Source organism: Rhinoraja longicauda, chromosome 25 (assembly GCF_053455715.1).
Source record: "Rhinoraja longicauda isolate Sanriku21f chromosome 25, sRhiLon1.1, whole genome shotgun sequence".
Classification (NCBI taxonomy): domain Eukaryota; kingdom Metazoa; phylum Chordata; class Chondrichthyes; order Rajiformes; family Arhynchobatidae; genus Rhinoraja; species Rhinoraja longicauda.
The window spans coordinates 33,731,620-33,757,630 of record NC_135977.1 but is presented as its reverse complement, the minus strand read 5'-3'; the positions used below and the strand labels follow the sequence as shown (position 1 = coordinate 33,757,630).

At 48.3% G+C, this 26,011-nt stretch overlaps 1 protein-coding gene and 1 non-coding gene across 5 annotated transcripts in view; both read right to left on the bottom strand.

The window, feature by feature from the left end:
- The window catches only part of znrf3 (zinc and ring finger 3), a 285,032-nt gene that overhangs the window by 102,555 nt on the left and 156,466 nt on the right, over nt 1-26,011 (bottom strand). The gene's annotated exons all lie outside the window — the stretch shown is intronic.
- LOC144606120 (U6 spliceosomal RNA) lies at nt 23,551-23,657 on the bottom strand. The gene has a single exon (XR_013548921.1). It is a non-coding gene; the product is annotated as a U6 spliceosomal RNA (small nuclear RNA).

Genomic DNA, 26,011 nt, shown 5'->3' with positions numbered 1-26,011 from the left:
TCGGGATGCGGGCGCAAGCAAGAGCACCCAGTGGAAGCCCATATGGTCACAGTGAAAATCTGCAAACTCCACACAGGTCAGAAATGAAACATAGAAACATAGAAAATAGGTGCAGGAGGGGGCCATTCGGCCCTTCGAGCCAGCACCACCATTCATTGTGATCATGGCTGATCGTCCACAATCAGTACCCTGTGCCTGCCTTCTCCCCGTTTCCCTTGATTCCACTAGCCCCTAGAGCTCTATCTAACACTCTCTTAAATCCATTCAGTGATTTGGCTTCCACTGCCCTCTGTGGCAGAGAATTCCACAAATTCATAACTCTCTGGGTGAAAAAGTTTCTCACCTCAGTTTTAAACCGTGCCTTTGGTGCTAAGATGTGTAGTTCCACTAAGCTGTCCAGTTTGGATTCTTCTCGACTATCGGTCCCTCCTTTTACTGCCATTTTCAAAATTCTAATAACTATTAACAAAATGTTTTGACAGAAAATTATACAATAAAGTTATTGCTTCTGTAATTTTTCTCCTTGTTTGTGTACAGCTGTGTGCTTTAATTTCTGGAGCTCACAGGCCAGCCCTGGAATTGTGGACATGGGAGTTCATTGGTGACAGGAGCAGAATTAGGCCATTCGGCCCATCAAGTCTACTCCACCATTCAATCATGGCTGATCAATCTCTCCCTCCTAACTCCATTCTCCTGCCTTCTCGCCATAACAGTGTCTGAAGAAGGGTCTCGACCCCAATCGTCACCCATTCCTTCTGTCCAGAGATGCTGCCTGACCCGCTGAGTTAGTCCAGCATTTTGTGATACCAAAGAGAAGATGTAAATCAGTCCATGAGGCAGAGTGCACTCCTGCTTTCCTTTGTTGCAGTGCTGGGCATGAGCAGGAATAGAATCCATGCTCAAAGTGTTAATGTTGCAAGAAGCAGGCTGCTCAGGAGAGCCATTTCATTATTAATGCCAAAGTGAACAGTTGGCTGCAATCCTAAAGGTCCTTCCCAACCAACAAAAATAGAGCCTTGTACTGAGCACATCAAAGGACACAGCCAGCAGAACGTTGGCACAGTTCCAGCCCAAACATCGCACGATTAGCCTGGCTTCCTCGATCATTTTTACATGGTCTGTCCGCAGTGCTTTGCAGTTCTTTGATGGATCATGTGACAGCTTCACACATGGAACATCACAGAGGGCTGCTAATAGATGTTAGTAACTGTTTAACAGTTTGCCACAGAAGACCAGTCACAGGGGAGTTAACTCATGGCTGCCTCTGGGTTTGGAGAACCGCCCATAGTCTCTGAGAGGGGAAAATGCACTGACCAGGAGTGCAGGCCATTTGAGAGCAGGGTTGTTCCCAGCTAGGGGTGCCAACTATCTCACTCCCAAATAAGGGATCCACTCCCAATAAGGGATCCACCCAGCTACACAACCCCCGTTAGGCAGCGCCCGGACTTCCGCACCTACACTGTCTGGACCTACACTGGCCTACAGCGTCCGGGGCTACAGCGTCCAGGCCTACAGCGTCCGGGTCTACAGCGTCCGGGTCTACAACGTCTGGGCCTACGGCGTCCGGGCCTACGGCGTCCGGGCCTACAGCGTCCGGGCCTACAGCGTCCGGGCCTACAGCAACCGGGCCTACAGCGTCCGGGTCTACAACGTCTGGGCCTACGGCGTCCGGGTCTACAACGTCTGGGCCTACGGCGTCCGGGCCTACAGCGTCTGGGCCTACAGCAACCGGGCCTACAGCGTCCGGGCCTACAGCGTCTGAGCCTTCAGTGCTCCCCCGGCCTAATACGGGACAAGGCTGGTCCCGTACGGGACACACCAATTTAGCCCAAAATACGGGATGTCCCGGCTAATACGGGACAGTTGGCAACCCTACCCCCAGCTGTTCTCTCACTGGTGTCCACCACTTTAGCAAAGGACAAAAGATGTTAGTGTGCAGCGAGGGGTGTTAGTTAGTTAGTAAGTTTAGTTTATTGTTACCTGAACTGGAGGAACAGTGAAAAGCTTTTGTTGCGTGTTATCCAGTCAGCGGAAAGACAATACACGATTACAATCGAGCCATTACAGTGTATAGATACATGATAAGGGAATAACATTGAGTGCAAGGTAAAGCCAGTAAAGTCTGATCAAAGATAGTCTGAGGGTCACCAATGAGGTAGATAGTAGATCAGCACTGCTCTCTGGTTGTGGTAGGATGATTCAGTTGCTAATGACAGCTGGGAAGAAACTGTCCCTGAATCTGGAGGTGTGTGTTTTCACACTTCCGTGCCTCTTGGGTGATGGGAGGAACAATATTTGGGTCACTATAGTTAATCCCAGTGCTGTTGGGCAAAGTGGAAGGAAAATATGGCTGAGTTCCAGCCTCTTCTTGCTGCAAAAGGCGAACAAGTTGCACTACCCTCATCTAAATAACTGCCACAATTAAAGGGGGGGGGGGGCAGGTGAGGACAGGTGGATATTTTCAATGACTACCCCCGCCTCTTCCAATGGAAACCACTATAGCCACTACAGTTCAAGAAACTCTCTGGTATGAAAATACTGGAAAGCCAACACTCGTCCACCTTCTCATGTCAAGGTGGGTCTGGAATCTGAGTGCGTTCAGACTCACCTGCACACTAGTCCAATGGAGCAGAACCTTTGTTCCCACCACCCTTGAAGTGAACGGACAGCCAGCTGGGCGTGTGTGTGTGTGCGTGTGTGTGCATTTTTGTGTATGTGCATGTGTAAGTGTGCGCAGGCTTGCATGTGGGTGCGCCAGTGGGTGTGTGTGTGCATGCATGCGTGCATGTGTGTGCATGTTTGTGTGTGTGTGCATTTGTGTGTGTGAGTGTGTGTGTGTGTGTGTGTGTGTGTGTGTGCGTGTGTGTGTGTGTGTGTGTGTGTGTGTGTGTGTGTGTGTGTGTGTGTGTGTGTGTGTGTGTGTGTGTGTGTGTGTGTGAGAGAGTGCGTGTGCGCCAATGGGTTGGGGCTAATGGTGAACCCAATGACACAACTGGATCTTGATCCTATCTCTGAACCAACTAGTGGTTATTAGTGAATGGTCATTAGGGTGGGGAGTTGTGGTGAGGCAGACAACACATGAGCATTAGGGAAAAACACTGGGACAATTAATTTCACAAAAGTAACAATCCACAGCTCTAAAGGTTTGGATAGAGTGGATGTGGAGATGATGTTTCCACTAGTGGGAGAGTCTAGGACCAGAGGTCATAGCCTCAGAATTAAAGAAGGAGATGAGGAGGAATTTCTTTAGTCAGAGGGTGGTGAATCTGTGGAGTTCATTGTCACAGAAGGCTGTGGAGGCCAAGTCAGTGGATATTTTTAAGGCAGAGATAGATAGATTCTTGATTGGTACGGGTGTCAGAGGTGATGGGGAGAAGGCAGGAGAATGGGGTTGGGAGGGAGAGATAGATCAGCCATGATTGAATGGTGGAGTGGACTTGATGGGTAGATTGGCCTAAGTCTGCTCCTATCATTTACAAATTTATAAACACTACATGGGAACAATAGACATTGCTGAGTTATTTTTCCCCCTTTGTTGAGCAAAGTTCCATTAATCACATTTTTGTGCTGGTCCAATGATTTGGTGTTTATGTAGTGCTTTGATATTTTCTCATGAAGGGGTGGCTGTGGGACTTTTCTTACATGAGAAATTTCCTGCAGGCATTTGACATTTTTACATCTGAAACAGAGAAACATGTAAAAGGAGGAGGCCATTTGGCCCTTCGAGCCAGCATCGCCATTCATTGTGATCATGGCTGATCAACCACAATCAGTAATCTGTGGGTACCTTCTCCCCATATCCCTTGATTCTGCTAGCCCCTAGACCTCTATCTAACTCTTTTAAATTCATCCAGTGAATTGGCCTCCACTGCCTTCTCTGGCAGAGAATTCCACAAATTCACAACTCTCTGGGTGACAAAGTTCCTTCTCACCTCAGTTTTAAATGGCCTCCCCTTTATTCTTAGACTGTGGGCCCTGGTTCTGGACTCCCCCAACATTGGGAACACTTTTCCTGCATCTAGCTTGTCCAGTCCTTTGTCTCAAGGTGTATCCATACTTTCTCTCTTCTGAACCACATATGTAGCAGAGATTCGTCATTAATGGCACAGGAGGCATCAGTCAGTTAATGTGGAAATCCTTCCGAGCCTCTCCTGTCTGTGATGGATTCCCAGAATAAAAAGGCAATCTCTGCTGAGAAGCTGCCAGATTGGAAAAGCGGAGGAAAGGCAGAGAGAGGTCGAGGTCATATTCCTGATAACATTGTGAGGGAAAAAATGTGCTGCCAATTTTGAGCTTGGATTTGCTCTTCCCCTCTTGAACAGCTACAGGATCCCAGCCCTTTGCAAAGGAAAAAAACTGCAGATGCTGGTTTAAATCGAAGGTAGACACAAAATGCTGGAGTAACTCTCGGCCCGAAACGTCACCCATTCCTTCTCTCCCGAGATGCTGCCTGATCCACTGAGTTACTCCAGCATTTTGTGTCCAACTTTAGATAGTTCCTCTGTCCCACTCTTCCCCTCCTCCTTCCCAGTTCTCCCTCTATCTTCCTGTCTCCACCTATATCCTTCCTTTGTCCCACCCCCCTGACATCAGTCTGAAGAAGGGTCTCGACCCGAAACGTCACCCATTCCTTCTCTCCTGAGATGCTGCCTGACCTGCTGAGTTACTCCAGCATCTTGTGAATAAATACCTTTGATCTGTACCAGCTTCTGTAGTTATTTTCTTATATTATATATATCCCAGCATTTTGTGTCTATCAGGCCTTTGCAGTCAGCTGCAGAGGCAGGATAATGTTTTTATGCATTCTGAGTGACCGTCTAGACTAGAGTCACGGAGTCATAGAGTGATACAGCGTGGAAACAGGCGCTTCGGCCCAACTTGCCCACACCGGCCAACAATGTCCCAGCCACCCTAGACACACCTGCACGCATTTGGCCCGTATCCCTCCAAATCTGGACCTGTCAAATTGTTTCATAAATGTTGGGATAGTCCCGGCCTCAACTCCCTCCTCTGGCAGCTTGTTCCATACACCCACCACCCTTTGTGTGAAAAAGTTACCCCTCGGATTCCTATGAAATCTTTTCCCCTTCACCTTAAACCTATGTCCTCTGGTCCTCGATTCCCCTACTCTGGGTGAGGGACTCTGTGCATCTAAGTCTCTGAGTTGTGGGGGTTGGTGCAGGAATGGGTGGTGGAGAGGAGTTAGGGGAGGGAACACAGGGGTGAGGTGGGCTTTTTTGGAACACCACTAAAGCAAACCATTCCACCTAAGTGCTGCATTGAATAGTTTCCAAAGGTATTTTAAATCAGTAGAAAATCAGGGTGGGGTAGGGGTGGACTCAGATGTATGTGTCGGATCTGACAAGATGCAGCACAATGTTGACTTTACTGTACATCTGATTTGACCTTTGACCGAGGTCGTATGGAATAGTCAGGGTAAGTAGAGATATCTGTGATGGAGATATCTGTGAAGGGGATATCTGTGATGGAGATATCTGTGATGGAGATATCTGTGATGGAGATATCAGTGAAGGGGATATCTGTGATGCAGATATCAGTGAAGGGGATATTTGTGAAAGGGATATCTGTGAAAGGGATATCTGTGAAGGGGATATCTGTGAAAGGGATATCTGTGATGGAGATATCAGTGAAGGGGATATCTGTGATGGAGATATCTGTGATGGAGATATCTGTGATGGAGATATCTGTGATGGAGATATCTGTGATGGAGATATCTGTGAAGGGGATATCTGTGATGGAGATATCTGTGAAGGGGATATCTGTGATGGAGATATCTGTGATGGAGATATCTGTGAAAGGGTTAGAGTAAAATAAGAAGTATTCCCAATCCCATCGGTTCCCTTTGACACTTCTGGTTAAAATGGCCAATAATCCATAACTGGATATCAGCGTGTGTGTGCATGTGTGTGTACGTATGACTGATAGACACAAAATGCTGGATAGCAGCATCTCAGTGGGATAGGCAGCATCAGTGGGATAGGCAGCATCAGTGGGATAGGCAGCATCAGTGGGATAGGCAGCATCAGTGGGATAGGCAGCATCAGTGGGATAGGCAGCATCTCTGGAGAGAAGGAATGGTTGACGTTTCAGGTCGAGCTCCTTCTTCAGACGAATGTGTGTATGTATGTCTGCCTGCAGGAAATAAAACTGCAGATGCTGGTTTAAGTAGAAGGTAGACACAAAATGCTGGAGTAACACAGCGGGTCAGGCAGCATCTCTGGAGAGAAGGAATGGGTGACGTTTCACAGAGTGCTGGAGTAACTCAGCGGGAAAGGCAGCATCTCTGGAGAGAAGGAATGGGTGATGTTTCGGGTCGATAAGGGTTCAGAAGGGTCTCGACCTGAAACGTCACCCATTCCTTCTGTCCAGAGATGCTGCCTGACCCGCTGAGTTACTCCAGCATTTTGTGTCTACCTATGTCTGTCTGTCTGTGTGTGTTGCTGTAAGCGTGTGTGTGCACAAGTGTCCATCTGTCTGCCTACACGTGTGTGCGTGTGTGTATATTTGAGGGTATGTAGGGTACTTGGGATGGTGTGCGCTGGTCATTAAAACCCACACCCAGCCTCTATGGAGAGCGATGTTATGGGACCAGGGGGAGAGGGCAATGTGGATAACTGACCAAAGCTGTGAGCCTGACACCACCCACCTGATAACAGACATGGAGTCATAGAGCCTGGAAAATTAAATGACATCTTTTCCCCTTCAGCTGAAACCAATGTCCCCTGGTCCTTTTATTCACAAAATGCTGGAGTAACTCAGCAGGTCAGGCAGCATCTCGGGAGAGAAGGAATGGGTGACGTTTCGGGTCGAGACCCTTCCAGCATTTTGTGAATAAATCGATTTGTACCAGCATCTGCAGTTATTTTCTTATATCCCCTGGTCCTTGATGGCCCTACTCGATGTCTGCAGTGTGCACATTTCCCACCTGGCTGTCAGTGGATAGTAGCCAAGCCCAGGCACTCTGCATCATCTGGCCAAGCCCAACCTCCTCACCTGAGACAAACCAGTGGCGTTCACTTTCACGCGGACTTCTATTGGCCAGTTTCACACCCGATCACATTTACATGCCCCACGCTCAATTCAAACCACTTTTTACAGTGAGAACTGTGAAAATTAATGTAACGGTTCAGCAGTGAAATCGACCCACCCATTAACCATCTCTCAGCCCACCGGCTCAACTGATCAAGACCCTGCTGCAATTTATGGTAAGCTCCTTCACCATTACAATGCCAACAACGTGCGTGTGTGTCATCTGGAAACTTGTTTATCATGCAGTGTCTATTCTCATCCAAATATTTCTAACAACGTACTCATCAACCGTCTTAGTTACAACTTTAAAAATCCCAGTCAGACTTGTGAGACACAATCTGCCACGTACCAAGCTATGCTGACTCTCCCTAATCAGCCCTTGTTGATGTAAATGCATGTTTATCCCATCCCTCAGAATACTCTCCAGTAACTTGCCAAGGTTACATTAGGCTGACTGGTCGACAGTTCCCAGGTTTTTCTGTGCAACCTTTCATAAATAGAGGCACAACATTAATTTCTCTAGTCCTCCGGCACATTACCCATACCTGATTTGTATATCTCAGCCTGCAGTTTCTTCTCTAGTTTCAGTGTCCTCAGATATATCTGATCTGGAAGATGTATCCCCCCCTCATATGCCTTAAGACGTTCACCACCTCCTTGCCTGTAATATTGACTGTCATAAGGTCATAAGTGATAGGAGCAGAATTATGCCATTCGGCCCATCAAGTCTACTCTGCCATTCAATCATTGCTGATCTATCTCTCCCTCCAAACCCTTCACCTGCCTTCTCCCCGTAACTGTCCCAAGTTCCCCAGTCTTCACATCTTCCTCCACAGTAAATGCAGAGGAGAAATACTCAATAACGACCTTGCCCATCTCCTTCCGGCCCACACAGAGATGACCGCTTTGGTTTCTGAGCAAGCCTATTCTCTCTTTAGTCATCCTCTTTCCCTTAATGTTCTTATAAAATCTCTTTGGAGTTCCCTAACCAGGAGTAGAATTAGGCCATTTGGCCGATCAAGTCTACTCCGCCATTCAATCATGGCTGATCAGGTGCAGAAGGAACCTGCATGATTGCACCAGCATTGCCCTAGACTCCTCTAGTTTCACGTGTCCTTCCCCCAGTGCCACTCAGCCTGTTCCTCTTGTTCATGGTGATGACGTGTTAGGAAAGTACTCCTCACTGAATAACTGTACGGGCTTATTTAGTTTGGTTTAGTTTAGAGATACGGCACAGAAAACAGGCCCTTCGGCCCACCGGATCCATATCGACCAGCTAACCCCGCACATTTACATTATTCCACACACGAGGGACAATTTACAATTTTACCAAAGCCAATTGGCCTACAAACTGTACGCCTTTGGAGTGTGGGAGGAACACCCAGAGAAAACCCATGCAGGTCACATGGAGAACGTACAAACTCCGTACAGACAAGCCCGCAGTCAGGATTGAACCCAGGTCTCTGGCGCTACAAGGCAGCAACTCTACTGCTGCGCCACGGTGTCTCCCACACTGCGGTTGGATGGAGTGTTTCTGCAGATTATCATATTGTAAGAAGTTTCACAATCAGGCCTCGCTACGGTACTCATTTAGTTTTTGTGTTGGGAATATGAACCTGGACATATCTTTGTGGGCACAGATCCTAATTCTATCAATCAGACCACTTGAACCTAATGATCAGGGCGATACGGTGGCGCAGCGGTAGAGTTGCTGCCTTACAGCGAATGCAGCGCTGGAGACCCCGATTCGATCCCGACTACGGGCGCCGTCTGTGTGGAGTTTGCACGTTCTCCACGTGACCTGCGTGGGTTTTATCTGAGATCTTCAGTTTCCTCCCTCACTCCAAAGACGTACTGGTCGGTGTGGACCCGGTGGGCCGGTGGGCCTGTTTCCACGCTGTATCTCTAAACTAAACAGGCTCGCATTTGGTCCTTGCAGCCCAGTTATAGCACTCCGCAACAAAGAGGTGACTGGTCAAACAAGGTGAAAGTTATTTCTTGAAGCATTGATACTCAAGCAGAAACAAATTTGTTTTGCAGACAAACAATAGACAGACAGGTTTGGTAGAATAGGAAGAAAAAGTTATCAAAGTAGATAGATAGGTGCAATGGAGGATCTATCTATCTCTGTCTTAAAAATATCCACTGACTTGGCCTCCCCAGCCTTCTGTGGCAATGAACTCCACAGATTCACCACCCTCTGACTAAAGAAATGTCTCCTCACCTCCTTCCTAAAAGAACGTCCTTTAATTCAGAGGCTATGAACATCAAAGTATAGAAGGATATTGACCTAATGCGGGGAAAATGGGATTAGTGTAGATGGACGGAAAGGTTGCCACAAACAGACATGATGGGCCGAAGGACCTGTATCAGTGCTATATAAATCTATGACTAGCGTCAAAGTTCCGAAACTCTCCAAGCTGTAATTACAAGCTCATTCCAGCAGAGGTGCTGTAACATCACCATTGGGAAGTGGATGCAGTTACAGGGAGGCAAGTTTACAAATCATGTCCTCAGGACAAATGAAGACCCAGTGTTTATATGTTTGGGAAATATTGGCCAGAGGTCCAGTTGTAATCGTGCCCACTCCAGCAAAAGGACCAGTTTGCAGTTCAAATGCAAATTGTGACTAGACTCCCACCAAACCCACGCCGTTTCTGTGGGCTGCAAGACTAACCTGAACTACTGGAGAAGCACAAGACTCCGTCATTAAATATAATGAACCGGCACTAATAATATCATTGCAGTCTGCTTACAGTTTTAGCCCAAGGCCGTACTGGGAAGTTGTGGTGCGGTTTCATCAATAGACCAAACTGTTGGCAATGAATGCTGTTGTCATAGAGGCCAAAAAAGGTAAATTCATTTTACGTGTTTTTGTTTTCTTATTAGCAAGAGGCCGTAGCAATGTTCCTGTAGCCCCTCATGTAAAACCTGGGCCTCTCTCATCTCCACTGTTTTTTGTTTACAACGTCAAAGTGTGGACAAGAAATTAGGTAAGTAAATACCACCGATAGACACATTAACTCAGTGGCCGGCACAGGCAGCATCTCTGGATAGAAGGAATGGGTGACGTTTCGGGTCAAGACCCTTCTTCAGAATGAGAAAGAAAATGCCGATGATCAAACCTTTGTAGAGATGTGTTGCAGTGACCAATTTGATTTGCGGATGAGAAAAATCGAACCAGGAGCCACAGTATAAGAATAAAGGGGAAGTCATTTAAAGCTGAGATGAGAAAATCTTTTTCACACAGAGTTGTGAATTTGTGGAATTCTCTGGCACAGAAGACAGTAGAGGCCAATTCACTGGATGAATTTAAAAGAGAGTTAGATAGAGCTCTAGGGGCTAGTGGGATCAAGGGATATGGGGAGAAGGCAGGCACAGGTTACTGATCTTGGATAATCAGCCATGATCACAATGAATGGCGGTGCTGGCTCGAAGAGCCAAATGGCCTCCTCCAGCAACTATTTTCAATGTTTCTAATGCATAATCCTGATTGTTAAGGATAATGAGAAAACCAGGGTGTAAGCTAAGAAACAAGGGGCAGAAAATATTCCCCTTACATTGCAAAACATGCAACTGATAACATAACATGCCTGAACTTAGAGAAGCGAGTTCAATGCACTTAACATACAAAAATTAATTCTAAAAAAGTGATTCTACTAATGTTGGTAAAACACAATTCAGGAAATTATTGCAACAGTAAAAAGATATTGTGATAATCATTGGGTGCTTTACATTCACTCAATAAGGTATTCTGTAATGCTGTGGAATTCTAGTTCAACGAAAATATTCCAGATGAATTTCTGTTCAGTTTGACAATGAAATAGGATCAATTTAGAACAGGGAAAAGAGCTTCAGGGAAAGAATACTCATAATATGACAGAACTTAATATTGAGCTTGTTGGTGTTTTGGTGAAGTTTAACCTAGATTTTAAAACACCCCCTGGAAGCAAAGTGGATTGTTAATGTAGATAGCAAAATAAGATTAAATGATAAAACCCAGGAAAAACATTCAAAGAAATAATTTATAACTTGCAAAGAATATACATTCCTTTAAGGAATTAACCCTCTGTGGGAAAATTGTTACGCCATTGCTAGGGAGAGAAATTAAAGTATCAAGTAAAAGGAAAAGCCACAATAGTCTTCCCTGCGGCTGAAGAATCAGTGGACTTTAGAATTTATCATGGTTGACCAAAAAATTGATCGATAAAAAGGAAAAGGAGATTTAACCAGTGAAAAACATAAAAACACGTTGTAAAACCTTCTCTGGGGGTAATTGGAAAGGCAGAGATTGGCAAAATAAACAAAGTTACTTTGAGGGTTAAGGTAGAAGAATTGTATACAAAAAGGAAACTAAAGAGATAAAATAAATATCTTTCTTCACTGTAGAAGACAAAATAAAAATTTTGAAAGTATTGGGGAAATAAGTGTTTTGTGCCAATGAGGATTTTAAAGAGTTATTTTTAGTGGAGAAAACATGGAGAAATTAATGGAACTAAAATCTGACAACTTCTCTGGACCTGGTGGGCTTCATCCTAAGGCTTTAAAATGAGGTGGCTACAGAGACGTGAACAGCTTTTGACAGCACTGGGCCTGTACTCGCTGGAGTTTAGAAAGTTCAGGGGGGACCTCATTGAAACTTACTGAATAGTGAAAGGCATAGAGAGAGTGGATGTGGAGAGGATATTTCCACTGGTGGGAGAGTCTAGGACCAGAGATCATAACTTCAGAATGAAAGGGCGCTCTTTTAGAAAGGAGGTGAGGATGAACTTCTTCAGTCAAAAGGTGGTGAATCTGTAGAACTCATTTCCACAGAGGGCTGTGGAGGCCGTCAGTGGATAGTTTTAAGGCAGAGATAGACAGATTTTTGATTAGAACGGGTGTCAAGGGTTATGGGGAGAAGGCAGGAAAATGGGATTAGGAGGCAGAGATCAGCCATGATTGAATGGTGAAGTGGACTCGATGGGCCGAATGGCCTAATTCTACTCTAATAATGTGTGAACGTGATACATTGGCATAAACTGTGGAATGATTATTGCAGTGTGAAGGTTAGCTGGTGTGACCTGCTTTCCATAAAAGGAGAGGAAAGATGGAAATAATACACTAGTTAACCGAAGTACAGAGAAATGTAAAAGCTGAGACTTTGATGCCTACTTTAAAGAAGGCCTCCTCTATATTTTATTGCTCCACTGCAAAAATCATGCCTAGTTTGAGGAAGTTCTGCTCGAGTCTGAGGAAGGGTCCCGACCCATATTTTCCATTGATGCTGCCCGGCCCCCTGAGTTACTCAGCACTTTGTGCATTTTAACTAAAAGCTAATATTGGGGTAGTGTCAGAAAGCAAGCAATTTACAAAAGATGAATGAGAGTAAACACATATGCATCAGAGGGAAATAGTGAATGTCAATTTTTTGAGTTTTTCGAAGTTGGAATTAGCAGAGTGATTAATGGTGAAAAAATGATGGTGCATTAGAATTGCTGAGGAAGCATTTTGTAAAAAGTCCACGGATGTTTACTTGAGAAAATTCAAGTCTTGAGACTTCCGCAGACACAGAGAAAATGAAAGAAACCACATGAATGGGGATAGGCACAAAAAGCTGTTGTAACTCAGCGGGTCGGGCAGCGTCTCTGGAGAGCAGGAATGGCTGACGTTTCGGGTCGAGACCCTGCACCAGTCACCCATTCCTTCTCTCCAGAGATGCTGCCTGACCCGCTGAGTTACTCCAGCATTTTGTGTCTATCTTCGAGGTAAACCATCATCTGCAGTTCCTTCCTATGCATGAATGGGAGTCCGGGCACACCTGTGATCTGCAGTCCTCAAACCAGTTGGCTACCACAGGTCACCAAACCGATCTGTGTAGGAAGAAGATGGATTTTGAGAAGTAAAAAGGCTTTAAGGGATGGGGGTTTAGTGCGGACATACAGTATAGTACTCAGACAACAGTATCGTGCATGATCATACTGAAAGAGCCAAATGACCTTGTCCTGGATCATAATTTTGATGTTTCAAAGTCAATCTATTTTGTGGGGAATACTCCATGTAGGTATAACACAGGAAATTCTGTTGCAGCCCGATTCACCACCAGAAATACCCTCATAATTTCCAGTGAAGTTCAATTCGACACAGGGATCGTTGCCACCAATTTCCACTCTGGTTTTCACAGGCGTGTGTATGAGATAACAGCTCCGTACCTACACATTTACAGGGCAGCTCCTCAGCCCACTGCAAACTCCTCATCAGGGCAGCACAGTTCCATTCCTCACGGCTCTCATCGCCGGTACATCCCCACATGGGACGCAGAGTGTGACGCATGCTACGATGCATTCCTGTACGCTGAACCTGGCGAAGAGGCTGCCTCCAAGGATGCGGAACTGACAAACTGCCTTGACAAGACGTGCAGAGAGCGGTGGGAAAAGACAGTCCAAGGAATCGACTTCACACACTCCAGTAGGGTGGTGTGGAAGACCTTCAATCGCCTCACCGGTCGAAGTACCCGCCCAAAGCATTGCCCTGTCACAGCCAACTCCATCGCCCACCAGTTCCTGGTCAATGGCCACTCCAAAGACGCGGACAAGAACCATACTTGTTCTGTCAAACAGGAATCCACTAATCTTTGGAAAGATCCAGGTGCTGATGGGCACCTTTCAGCACTCTTTTCCTCTGCAGAATTTTCTTCTGTCATCTCTCAACTGAAATGTGGAAAAGCCCAGGGTCCTGATAATATCCCCCCAGAATTCTTGAAACACTGCGATCCTAAATGCCTGGCCTGGCTCCGTGAGCTTTACTCCTCTTGCCTCATTGGTCAGTCCATCCCGAAGATCTGGCGGAAAGCCACCGTCATTGCGCTACCAAAACCAAACAAGCCTGCGGATGACCCAAGGAACTATCGGCTCATCTCACTCCTCTGTGTTGCATACAAGCTCCTCGAACGGCTTCTCCTGGCCCGGCTCCATCCAATCATTGACCCTCAACTACCCGCTGAACTAGCCGGACATACCCCAGATACCAGCTGAACAAGCCGGATTTCGTCATGGACGCTGCACCACCCACCAAATAGTCAAGCTGACGAATGACATTGAAAGTTTCGAAAAGGCGGGCATGACACTAGTGGACCTCACCACCTCCTATGATACTGTGTGGCACCAGGGCCTGATCTTGAAGCTCCTCCGAACCATCCCTGACCGTCATTTAGTGCGGTTCCTTGCCAACATCCTTGCCAACCACAGTTTTGTACTCAAGACCAGCGACGGACAATCTAGCCGAATGCAACGCCTAAGAAACGGAGTCCCCCAAGGCTCGGTACTGGCCCCCATGCTCTTCAACCTCTATATCAGCGATCTGCCACGCACGACCTCGCGCCAGTATGGATATGCAGATGACTTGGCCCTACTGCACTCGGACAGGAGCTGGTCAAATGTTGAGGATGTGCTCTCGGCAGATATGGAACTTGTCACGGGCTACCATAAGACCTGGAGACTAAAACTGGAGACTAAAACTGGAGACTAAAACTGAGCATGGCAAAAACCATCACAACGGCCTTTCACCTGAACAACAAGGAAGCTCAACGCCAGCTAACCGTCACCCTCAATGGGTCACCCCTACCCTACAACCCATTTCCTACATACCTCGGGGTGAAACTAGATCGGCAGCTGACCTACAAGCAACACCTTGAAGCTCTCCGTGCTAAAGTCTGGGCACGGAACAACCTCATGCGTTGCTTGGCTGGATCGTCATGGGGCGCCAGGACATCTACTCTTCGAACCAGTGCTCTTGCACTCGTGTACAGCGCCGCTGAGTACGCCGCCCCAGCATGGTGCCGCAGCGCTCATACCAGCAAGCTAGACGCCACCCTCAACAACACCACGCGGATCATCACTGGCTGCCTACGCCCTACTCCGACGGATCTCCTGCCGGTGCTCGCAGGTATCGCACCCGCCAAGCTTCGCAGAGTTCTTCACTCATAGGCTGGTGTGCAAGGCCCCACCAAACATCTTTTGCACCACCTCGCCCAGGATTCACAGCAACTGGGACCTCAACGCCTGTCATCTCGTCACCCTTTCTCCCGTCATGCAGCGACCCTCTGTTTCTCCGGTTTCAACATACTAGGAGTATGGAGAACCAGCTGGGAACAGACATCGTCACCTCCTCAATTCCCCGTCGCACCGAACACCACAGCCCCACCCGGCTAGGACACGCCCCGCAAAGAGTGGGTCGCCCTGAACTGGCTCCGCACAGGGGTCGGCCGGTTCAATGCCAACATGCATCGTTGGGGGTTGCGTCCATCAGCAGCCTGCGTGCGTGGAGCAGACCAGCAAACAGCGCAGCACGACATGTTCGACTGCACCATCCTCCGTCCCCCTGGTGGAGGGGTAGACCTCACGGCCCCTCGACAACAGCACATTGCACTGGCTACAGCGCCTGGAGGCCGTTACATGACTCCTGCTGCCTCAAACGCAAGAAGAAGAAGGGCAGTTCAAGGAACAACTTCCCTGCATTGATTTCTCAGATATCAGGACTGCCCAGGAGGCCAGATGCACATCATATTCCCAGGTGTTTTGTGAGAGGGCTGATCATATACAAAGATATAGTTTTCAATTTAGGTAAATGCTGGCATGACATTGCCACTGGCCAGAAAGTCGAGCACGATACAGAACAGACAGCGGTATAGCACAGAATCAGACCCTTCAGCCTACAATGTCCATGCTGGTTATGATGCCAATTTAAACATCAGTCTCAAGAAGGGTCTCGACCCGAAACGTCACCCATTCCTTCTCTCCTAGATGCTGCCAGACCTGCTGAATTACTCCAGCATTTTGTGATCCCAATTTAAACAAATTTCCTTTGCCTGCATGTGATCCACATACCATAGAATCATAGAGTCATAAAGTGATACAGTGTGGAAACAGGCCCTTCGACCCAACTTGCCAACACCGCCCAACAAAGTCCCAGCTACACTAGTCACACTTGCCTGCGCTTGGTCCTTATTCCTCCAAACCTGTCCTATCCATGTATCTGTCTAACTGTTTCCTAAATGTTGGGATAGTCTCTGCCTCAACTACCTCCTCCGGCAGCTTGTTCCATACACCCACCACCCTTTGTGTGAAAAAATTACCTGTCAGATTCCTATTAAATCTTTTCCCCTTCACCATAAACCTATGTTTTAAAACTGAGGTGAGAAAAAACATTTTCACCCAGAGAGTTTTGAATTTGTGGAATTCTCTGCCAGAGGGCAGTGGAGGCCAAATCACTGGATGGAATTAAGAGTTAGATAGAGCTCTAGGGGCTAGTGGAATCAAGGGATATGGGGAGAAGGCAGGCACAGGTTACTGATTGTGGATGATCAGCCATGATCACAATGAATGGCGGTGTTGGCTCGAAGGGCCGAATGGCCTCCTCCTGCACCTATTTTCTATGTTTCTATGTCCTCTGGTCCTCGATTCACCTATTCTGGATCTATTTCTCTTATGGTTTTATACACCATTCCCTTTATATCCATACACCTATACACGAGGTGGCAGCTTCACAAACTATGCTGCTGTATCGTACTATATACTGTATCAACCCTACGCAATTTGATGAGTCTCGACCCGAAACATCACCCATTCCTTCTCTCCAGAGATGCTGCCTGTCCCGCTGAGTTTCTCCTGTATTTTTTTGTCTAGCCCAGGCAATCAAGGCAGCTTGTAATTTCCACAGCATTGTACAATCACTCACATTTACAGCAGCAGCAAGCTGGCAATGGCGGCATGCTTACCCAGAGGGCCATGCGCCGCAGAAAGTGCCCTGAACGCAGCTGAGGCATAAAACTCTCAATGAGTTATTTCGGACGGGGGATGACTCCACCCTATGTAAAATCCGTCTTGTGTAAGAGTTTACAAATGTAACTCGTATAAACACAAAAAGCTGCAGTAACTCTGTATAGACACAAAAAGCTGCAGTAACTCAGCGGGACAGCAGCATCTCTGGAGAGAAGGAATGGGTGACGTTTTGGGTCGCGACCCTTCTTCAGACTGAGGTCAGGGGAGTGGGCAGGACAGAGATAGAATGTAGTCGGAGACAGTAAGACTGGTCGAAGAACTGGGAAAGAGGAGGGGATGAAGAAAGAGGGAAAGCAAGGGTTACTTGAAGTTAGAGAAGTCAATGTTCATACCGCTGGGATGTAAGCTGCCCAAGTGAAATATGAGGTGCTGTTCCTCCAATTTGCACTGGGCCTCACTCTGACAATGGAGGAAAGGTCAGTAAGGGAATGGGAGGGGGAGTTTGAGCAGCCGGGAGATCAGGTAGGGTTTGGGCGGACTGAGCGGAGGTGTTCAGCGAAACGATCGCCGAGCCTGCGCTTGGTCTCGCCGATGTACAGGAGTCCACATGTGGAACAGCGGATACAAGATGATATGTTGGGGGATTCTTCGCTCGATTCTCCGCTGCTCAGGACCTGCCTATGGTCAATAACTGCCTCGCGTTAGATTCGAGTGGGTGGATTAACAGGAACTAAGGTCTCATTGTGAGAAGGCACAGACAGTTTGCGTCTGCATTAATTTCAGGTCGGGCATAGAGTTGCCAACTGTCCCGTATTAGCCGGGACAACCTGTATTCTGGGCTAAATTAGTTGCCAACTTCCTCACTCCCAAATAAGGGACAAAGGGTGATGTCACCGCCCCGCGTGACCTCACCCAGCCAGCGGCCATGTGCTCCCACTCCACCAATGGCGGCCGACCGGGCGGAGCGGGAGCACGGCCACTGGCTGGGTGAGGTCACGTGGGGCGCGGGGCGGTGACGTCACCTTGTCCCGTATTTGGGAGTGAGGAAGTTGGCACCCCTAGTCGGGCGTCTCTCGTGAACAGCCACACAGTGACTGAAGCATTTCAATCGGTAAATCCACGCAGAAATGCAGCTGAAGATTTTTTTTATTTTTACGATGATACTAATGACACAGACATGACAAAAAATGCCTGACACTAGGATGCCAAGTTGTGCAAACGGGAAGTGTAATCATGCATCAGACTCAGAGAGGGTATGTTCAAATGAACATCTATTTCCAATGAACAAATGAAGGTCAAATAAGCAACATTACTGTGCTAACACAGTCCGGAAATGCTGCAGTGTTTGTGTCTGGACTGACCAAAGTCTTTCACTAAAAACTGATGAAAGTAGAAGGTTGGAGAAGGAACTAGAATCTGAACTTTGCATCAAATGGTGGAGCAACAGGGGTTGCGGTGCATGCAGTTAAAAGAATCAATGTCTTCTGGCTGGTCAAGCCAAATGCATGTTAATTATTAAGAACATTTAAACAACTGGCAAGAGCTCTGAGAAAATGCAAACAGATCGGAATCAAAACTTTTTTTACGATGTCTCTTTTTTTAATCCAGACACTCTGTCAACAAAGGGGCCCTGTGGAATTTGAGGAATCTAGCTGGAGTAGATCAATGCAAGCAGCCGCCTTCTTTCCCACTGAACCAGGTGAGTGGATCCAATTCCAAAATGGCCTCTTTGCCCATTAACTCAGGCTCACAGGTCACAGCTGGGCAGCACATTGCTTTGCATAACAACGGCACGCCAAAGAAAAGCAGCCTCCCCTCCCCCACGGATCCCAATCCCCTCCCCATCAGTTCCCCTCCTCTCCTCTTCAAGGGGAACCCGTCCCTCGGACAATAGAGAAGAGGTCTGCAACCACCAGGGCTGGGGATGAATGAGCAAACCCTCATCACTGCAGGTTGTCACAGCAAGGGAGCCGAGAGCAGAACAAAGCTTGGGGGCACGGAGAGAGAATGATCACCCACCCCGGTTCCCACATCAAAGCGGCACCGTCCCTCAGATACCGTTTACTGCTGCCCAGCTCCCAGCGAGAATCCAGGGACGGGGTCCCGTCTGTTCCCACTGCAGATTCACACACAGATCTGAGTGCCGCAGGATTCCACCCCCCCTCCCCTCCCGCCCCAATGTTTGAATAATTTACGCTTCCACCCTCAGTGGGCATCTTTTCTTCAGCTTCTGTCCCTCATTTTGGGGACAATCGAGCTGAAAAAGGGGTATTTCATCACCCCACACCCACACTCCTGTGGTGCCGCCCCTGAAGAGCCTGTCCTTTGTGTCACGTTTAACTGCTCATCTCGCGTTAACAGTTGGCGATTTTCATCAAAAGGCTCAGTGTGCTCAAACCTCCCTCGTGAGCAGGTTGAGAGGCTTCTTTTTATTTATTTTTTTTGGCCTCTTAAAACGACCGTCTCCTCAGCGGCGAAGCTTAGAAAAGGCCCCGCTTTGAAGCACGGCAGCGAGGTATAATAATGCTCATTGTACTTCTGTTTCAAAGCCAAGTCATTCTGTGAGCGAACAACTCACATGGAACCACATGGCATTGAGAGCTTCCCAGTGACCATGGCGACCGGCACAGTGGGTTTCCCATCCTGAGAGCTGGCCGCTTCGGCAATGTTGGCACACTCGGAACGTAGGGGACAGCCGGGAAAAGCCGCACCCAGCCAAGAAACATTGGAGATGGCCGTCGCTAGGAAAACGCACGCAGCGATCCTACAGGCTGGGGACACTGGACAATAAAGGTTCACACAGACAGACAAGAAAAACTGGAGAGACTCAGCGGGACAGGCAGCAGCATCTCTGGAGAGAAGGAATGGGTGACACTTCGGGTCGAGACCCTTCTTCAGATGTATACGCACGTCTTCGAAGTACATGACGTCCACTGCTCTTCTAAAGCTACGGCACCTGGTTGTCTGACTGTGCACAATGCCCCACTGCCCTGCTCTTGTGTCCAGTGGATCAATAATACTAAACCTGTCAGGGTGGTATTGAAAGGGTGATAAAGGTAAAAGCACGACAGAGGCACCTTTATCACGGAGCCTGGCTGTGCCTAGAATAACGGCACTGGTGGAAAGAGGCATCACCTGGGGCTCCCATATTTTTCCCTCTCCACCCTCCCCCAGCTTCAGGACCACACAGCAGCCTGTCATTAGCAACTGGTGTGACTGGGCACAATACGGTCAGCCCTGAAGCTGTGAGGCGACACTGACTACCAGGAACAGTGTACAAGGGACAGGACAACACTGCGGAACATTCAGACTTCATTTCTTCCAATTTTTTTTTAGATTCCAGGCAACTGTTTTTTATCCTCTACAAAAGTTTTCAATATATTGCACTTGACCTAAAACACCAACACTTGTTATGTCTCTGTACTGCAAGAAGGATGAGCTACATGGAATGCCTTTGGTTCCAGAGCAGCTAGAGTTCTCTGATTGGACCTTTCCTGCTATGGTGTGAATAGGGTTGCCAACTGTCCCGTATTAGCTGGAACATCCCGTATTTTGGCCTAAATTGGTTTGTTCCGTATTAGGCCGGTCCGGACAGTGTAGGCCCGGACAGTGTAGGCCTAGACCCTGTAGGCCCGGACGCTGTAGGTCCAGACAGAGTAGGCCCGGACAGTGTAGGCCCGGACAGTGTAGGCACGGACAGTGTAGGCCCAGACAGTGTAAGCCCGGACAGTGTAGGCCCGGAGGCCCGTGTGCCGCCTAACGGAGGTTGCGTAGCAATCCGCCTCCCGGCCCGGGCAGCAACAGTCAACAGCCAACAACAGTCAACAGAGCTTTATTTGTCATTCGGTACCAAGGTACCGAACGAAATTACATAGCAGTCACACAAAAAAAAAAACACAAGACACATGACCCCAACACAAACGTCCATCACTGTGACTCCAAACACCCCTTCACTGTGATGGAGGCAACAAAACTTCCACTCTCTTCCCCACGCCCACGGACAGACAGCTCGTCCCCGACCGACCCGCACAGTCCCCGCAAGGGGATGGAAGTCCCCGCGGCCGAGCCGCACCGGGCGCTGAAACGTCTCGCGGCCGAGCCGGGCGATGGAAGGCCCCGCGGCCGAGCCGCGCCGGGCGATGTTAGGTCCCGCGACCGAGCCGCACCGGGCGATGGAAGGCCCCGCGGCCGAGCCGCACCGGGCACTGTTAAGTCCAGCGGCCGAGCCGCACCGGGCGATGTTAGGTCCCGCGGCCGAGCCGCACTGGGCGATGGAAGGCCCCGCGGCCGAGCCGCACCCCGCGCTGTGAGGAAGAGACCTAAAAGAGAAAGGTTTCCCCCACCCCCTCACCCACACCCCCCCACCCACCACCACCCCCCCACCCACACCACTACCCCCCCACCCACACCACCACCCCCCACACATACACAACCAAAAAAAAAACACACAAAAAAAAAAACAAACATCCCAACACTGACACACAACAAAAACAAAAAAAAAGGAAAAAAGACGAGCAGACTGCTAGCGAGCCGCAGCCGTTAGGCGCCGCCACTTCCACTTCCATTGGTGGAGCGAGATCACATGGCCACTGGCTGGGTGAAGTCACGTGGGGCGGTGACGTCACCTTCTCCCTTATTTGGGAGTGAGATAGTTGGCACCCCTAAGTGTGAATAGGCTTAGTGTGTGCACCCATGTGTGGGTTGGTGTGGCTCTGTGTGTGTGTGTGCCCATGTGTTGGTGTGGCACTGTGTGTGTGTGTGTGATGTGTGTGCACCCATGTGTGGGTTGGTGTGGCTGTGTGTGTGTGTGTGCCCATGTGATGGTGTGGCTGTGTGTGTGTGTGTGCCCATGTGATGGTGTGGCACTGTGTGTGTGTGTGTGTGCCCATGTGTTGGTGTGGCACTGTGTGTGTGTGTGTGTGCCCATGTGTTGGTGTGGCTCTGTGTGTGTGTGTGCCCATGTGTTGGTGTGGCTGTGTGTGTGTGTGTGCCCATGTGATGGTGTGGCACTGTGTGTGATGTGTGTGCACCCATGTGTGGGTTGGTGTGGCTGTGTGTGTGTGTGTGCCCATGTGATGGTGTGGCACTGTGTGTGTGTGTGCACCCATGTGTGTGTTGGTGTGGCTGTGTGTGTGTGTGTGCCCATGTGATGGTGTGGCACTGTGTGTGTGTGATGTGTGTGTGATGTGTGTGTGCAAAGCCCTGTTTTCTGCCTGGAAATGTTCCACAGAACAACCCATCATTTTGGAGTGATTTATTGCACTGTCGGTTTGCCGGTAAGCAGTTTACGATATGATACGATGGGATAGAACTTTATTTATCCCAGGAGGGAAATTGTTCTGACAACATTCATAAAACACAAGATACGTGAAACATGCAATTAAAGTGACGAGTGGGAAGGATTGGGGATGTGCAAAGATTGGGGGGGGGGGGGTGGTGGGGGGAGTCAGTCTCAGTTTTCACCACGGCAGAAGGGGGAGGAGTTGTACGGTTTGATAGCGGCAGGGAAGCCCATGTGTGCTGCATCATGGTGGAGCCGGTCGGTCTGTTGCTGAAGGTGCTTCTCAGGGAGGGAGGTTCTCCTCCTCAGTGCTTTGAGCATTAAGCCTTTCCTTGGAGTTTCTGCTCCCTCAGTCTCTGGGGCCAGGCAGATTGAACTGATTTATAACAGCGGCAACCCATTCACTTCAATCATATGATCATGTGCTGTGTTCACAAAAAGCAGGCGTCATAGTTTGGTTTAGTGATGCAGCATGGAAACGCGCCCTTTGGCCCAACGAGACCATGCTGACCATCTGCTCATGCTGGTTCTATGCTCTCCCACTTACTCACCCACTCCCTAACCACCAGGGACAATTTATACGCGGGCCAATCACTCTACAAATCTGCATGTCTTTGGGATGTGGGAAGAAACCGAAGCACCTGGTGGAAGCCCATGCGGTCACAGGGAGAATGCTCAAACTCCAACACACTCAACACCCGAGGTCAGGGTCAAACCTGGATCTCTGGTGCTGTGAGGCAGCAGTTCTACCCACTGCACCACTGTGCCGCCCAAATATGGAACGCGAGAGTAAACATGCAGGTACAGCAGGCAGTGAAGAAAGCAAATGGCATGGTGGCCTTCATCGCGAGAGGATATTGAGTATGAGAGCAATGAGGTCTAACTGTAGTTGTACAGAGTCCTGGTGAGACCACACCTGGAGTATTGTGTGCAGTTTTGGTCTCCTAGTTTGAGGAAGGACATTCATGCTATTGAGGGAGTTCAGCGTAGGTTTACCAGGTTAATTCCCGGGATGGCGAGACCGACATAATGATGAAAGAATGGATCGACTGGGGTTGTATTCACTGGAATTTAGAAGGATGAGAGGGGATCTTATAGAAACATATAAAATTATTAAGGGATTGGATACGCTAGATGCAGGAAAAAAGTTCCCGGTGTTGGGGGAGTCCAGAACCAGGTTCACAGTTTAAGAATAAGGGGTAAGCCATTTAGGACTGAGATTAGGAAAAACTTTCTCACCCAGAGAGTTGTGAATTTGTGGAATTCTCTGCCATAGAAGGCAGTGGAGGCCAATTCACTGGATGTATTCAAAAGAGAGTTAGGTAAAGCTCTTAGGGCTTGCGGAATCAAGGGATACGGGGAGAAAGCAGGAACAAGGCACTGATTCTGGATGATCATCCATGATCATATTGAATGGCGGTGCTGGCTCGAAGGGCTACTCCGGCACCTATTTTCTATGTTTCCATGTTACGATGTTTCACAAATTGGTGTGTCGTCCTTGCACTGGGGCCATGTTAATCTTCTCTGCATTGTTCCAATATTAGCATCTGTGCTGCCGAGGCAACCACTGTGCTGTGCTGTCATAAAGGTCGGCAACAGCTCTGCATCTGTCCAGAAAGAGGGATATTGACCTAAGAAATCCGCAGTGCGAGCTGCGGAGAATTCAAGGATCCTTGACCCCAGAATGATCCCTGGTATCTCTTTCCACGGACTCTGTTTGACGCTGCATTTTAGCAGGACTTTGCATTTGTGTTTGACTGATGAAGATCTTGCTGAGTTTGGGTCACAGGTAGCACAATCAGCAACTCTCTCCGCGCTCGATTACAAACTGAAGCCACCAACAAGGGATGGACACAAAATGCTGGAGCAACTCAGCGGGACAGGCAGCATCTCTGGAGAGAAGGAATGGGTGACGTTTCGGGTCGAGACCCTTCTTCAGACCCGAAACGTCACCCATTCCTTCTCTCCAGAGATGCTGCCTGTCCCGCTGAGCTACTCCAGCATTTTGGGTCTATCTTCGGTTTAAACCAGCATCTGCAGTTCCTTCGTACACCACCAACAAGGAACATGGCTAGTGAGGAGTTTGTGATGTCACTGCTGGTGACAAGCTCATGGCATTTACAGACAGGATTTTGCTGCTTGAAATCTCCTCAACAAATATTGTTGGGATGTGGAGTCACTGACCTGAAACCTTCACCTTTCCCTCGCTGCACTTGTTACTCGGCTTTCACATTCCACACTCTTGATGTTCAGGACAGTGCCTCCTGCACTGTCTACACACAGCCTCCAGCCCATGCCATCAACGCCCACCACTAATCAATACACAGTCAGCCACCACTCTTGGATCAATCTGGTCTTTCGACTAGTTTGAATACTTGACCTAATTAAAAATAGGACTCAGAAAGTTCTAGAGTAACTCAGCAGGTCAGGCAGCATCTGTGGATAACATGGATTGATGAAGATTTAGGTTGGGCCCCTTCTGACTCAAGAAGGGTCACAGGACATTTTGCCTAGCCATCTCCATCAAAGAGGCTGCCTCATCTACTGAGTTACTCCAGCACTCTGGGCATTTTTTTTTGTTGTAAACCAGCATATGCAATTTCTTAGAAACATAGAAACATAGAAAATAGGTGCAGGAGGAGGCCATTCGGCTCTTCGAGCCAGCACCACCATTCATTATGATCATGGCTGAACAGCCACAATCAGTAACCCATGCCTGCCTTCTCCCCATATCCCTTGATTCCACTAGCCCCGAGAGCTCTAACTCTCTTTTAAATTCATCCAGTGAATTGGCCTCCACTGGCCTCTGTGGCTGAGAATTCCACAAATTCACAACTCTCTGGGTGAAAAAGTCTTCTTGTGCCTCCTAAAAATAGAAGTCCATTGTTTCTCCATATTCGGTCTCAGCTGATCAGCAACTGAGAGCCTGTACCTGAAAGGACAGTTTCTCCATGCATTTCCTCACTTTCCCTGACGTTAATATTGGCCAGAGAAATGCAACGGCTGATTGCCGAGCTGCATCAGTGCACTGCGCTCTGCCAGCACAGTTGCTGTTCTCCTTTCTGCACCTCTGAATGTACTGAGAAGTTCCAGTGACAGCTACGCCTGCACCTTAATGTTACTGTTGTTGTTTTCTCTCTCGAAATGCCCTAGGCACAAGAATCGTTGAAGAGTATGGACAGTCAGTGGAAATGTAGTATGGAGATCCATTGGATTGAATGCTGAGTAAACATCACCCATTCCTTCTGTCCAGAGATGCTGCCTGTCCCGCTGAGTTACTCCAGCATTTTGTATCTATCTTCAGATTGAATGGTGAAGCAGGCTCATAGAGTTGAATGGCCAGCTCCTGTGCCTATTTTTTTGATAATTTATTCTTCTGGCACCTATTTATAGATCTTACTTTCTTAGTTTTAGTTCAGAGGTACAGTGCAGAAATAGTCCCTTTGGCCCACCGAGTCCGCACTGACCAGCGATCACCACATATCAACACTATCCTACAAACACTAGGGACAATTTTACATTTATGCCAAGCTAATTAACCTACAAACCTGTATGTCTTTAGATGTGGGAAGAAACCGAAGATCATGGCGAAAACCCACGCAGGTCACGGGGAGAACGTACAAACTCTGTACAGACAGCAGCACCCGTGGTCAGGATCGAACCCAGGACTCGGGAGCAGTAAGGCCGCAACTCTACCGCTGCCGCCCTCAAATACACAACCTTCTGAGCATGCCCAGGAGGGATGCGCTGGCACAAAGGGCCAGCTGGTTCAAAGGGCCGAATGGCCGCCTCCTGCACCTATTTTCTATGTTTTCTATTTACTAAGAGTCTCCTTCTACCTCAGGAAGGGTGAGGTGAGAAAACCTGACCTCCAGCTGACCAGGTGGAAAATCCCCCGTGCCATGGAGTACAATGATAATAA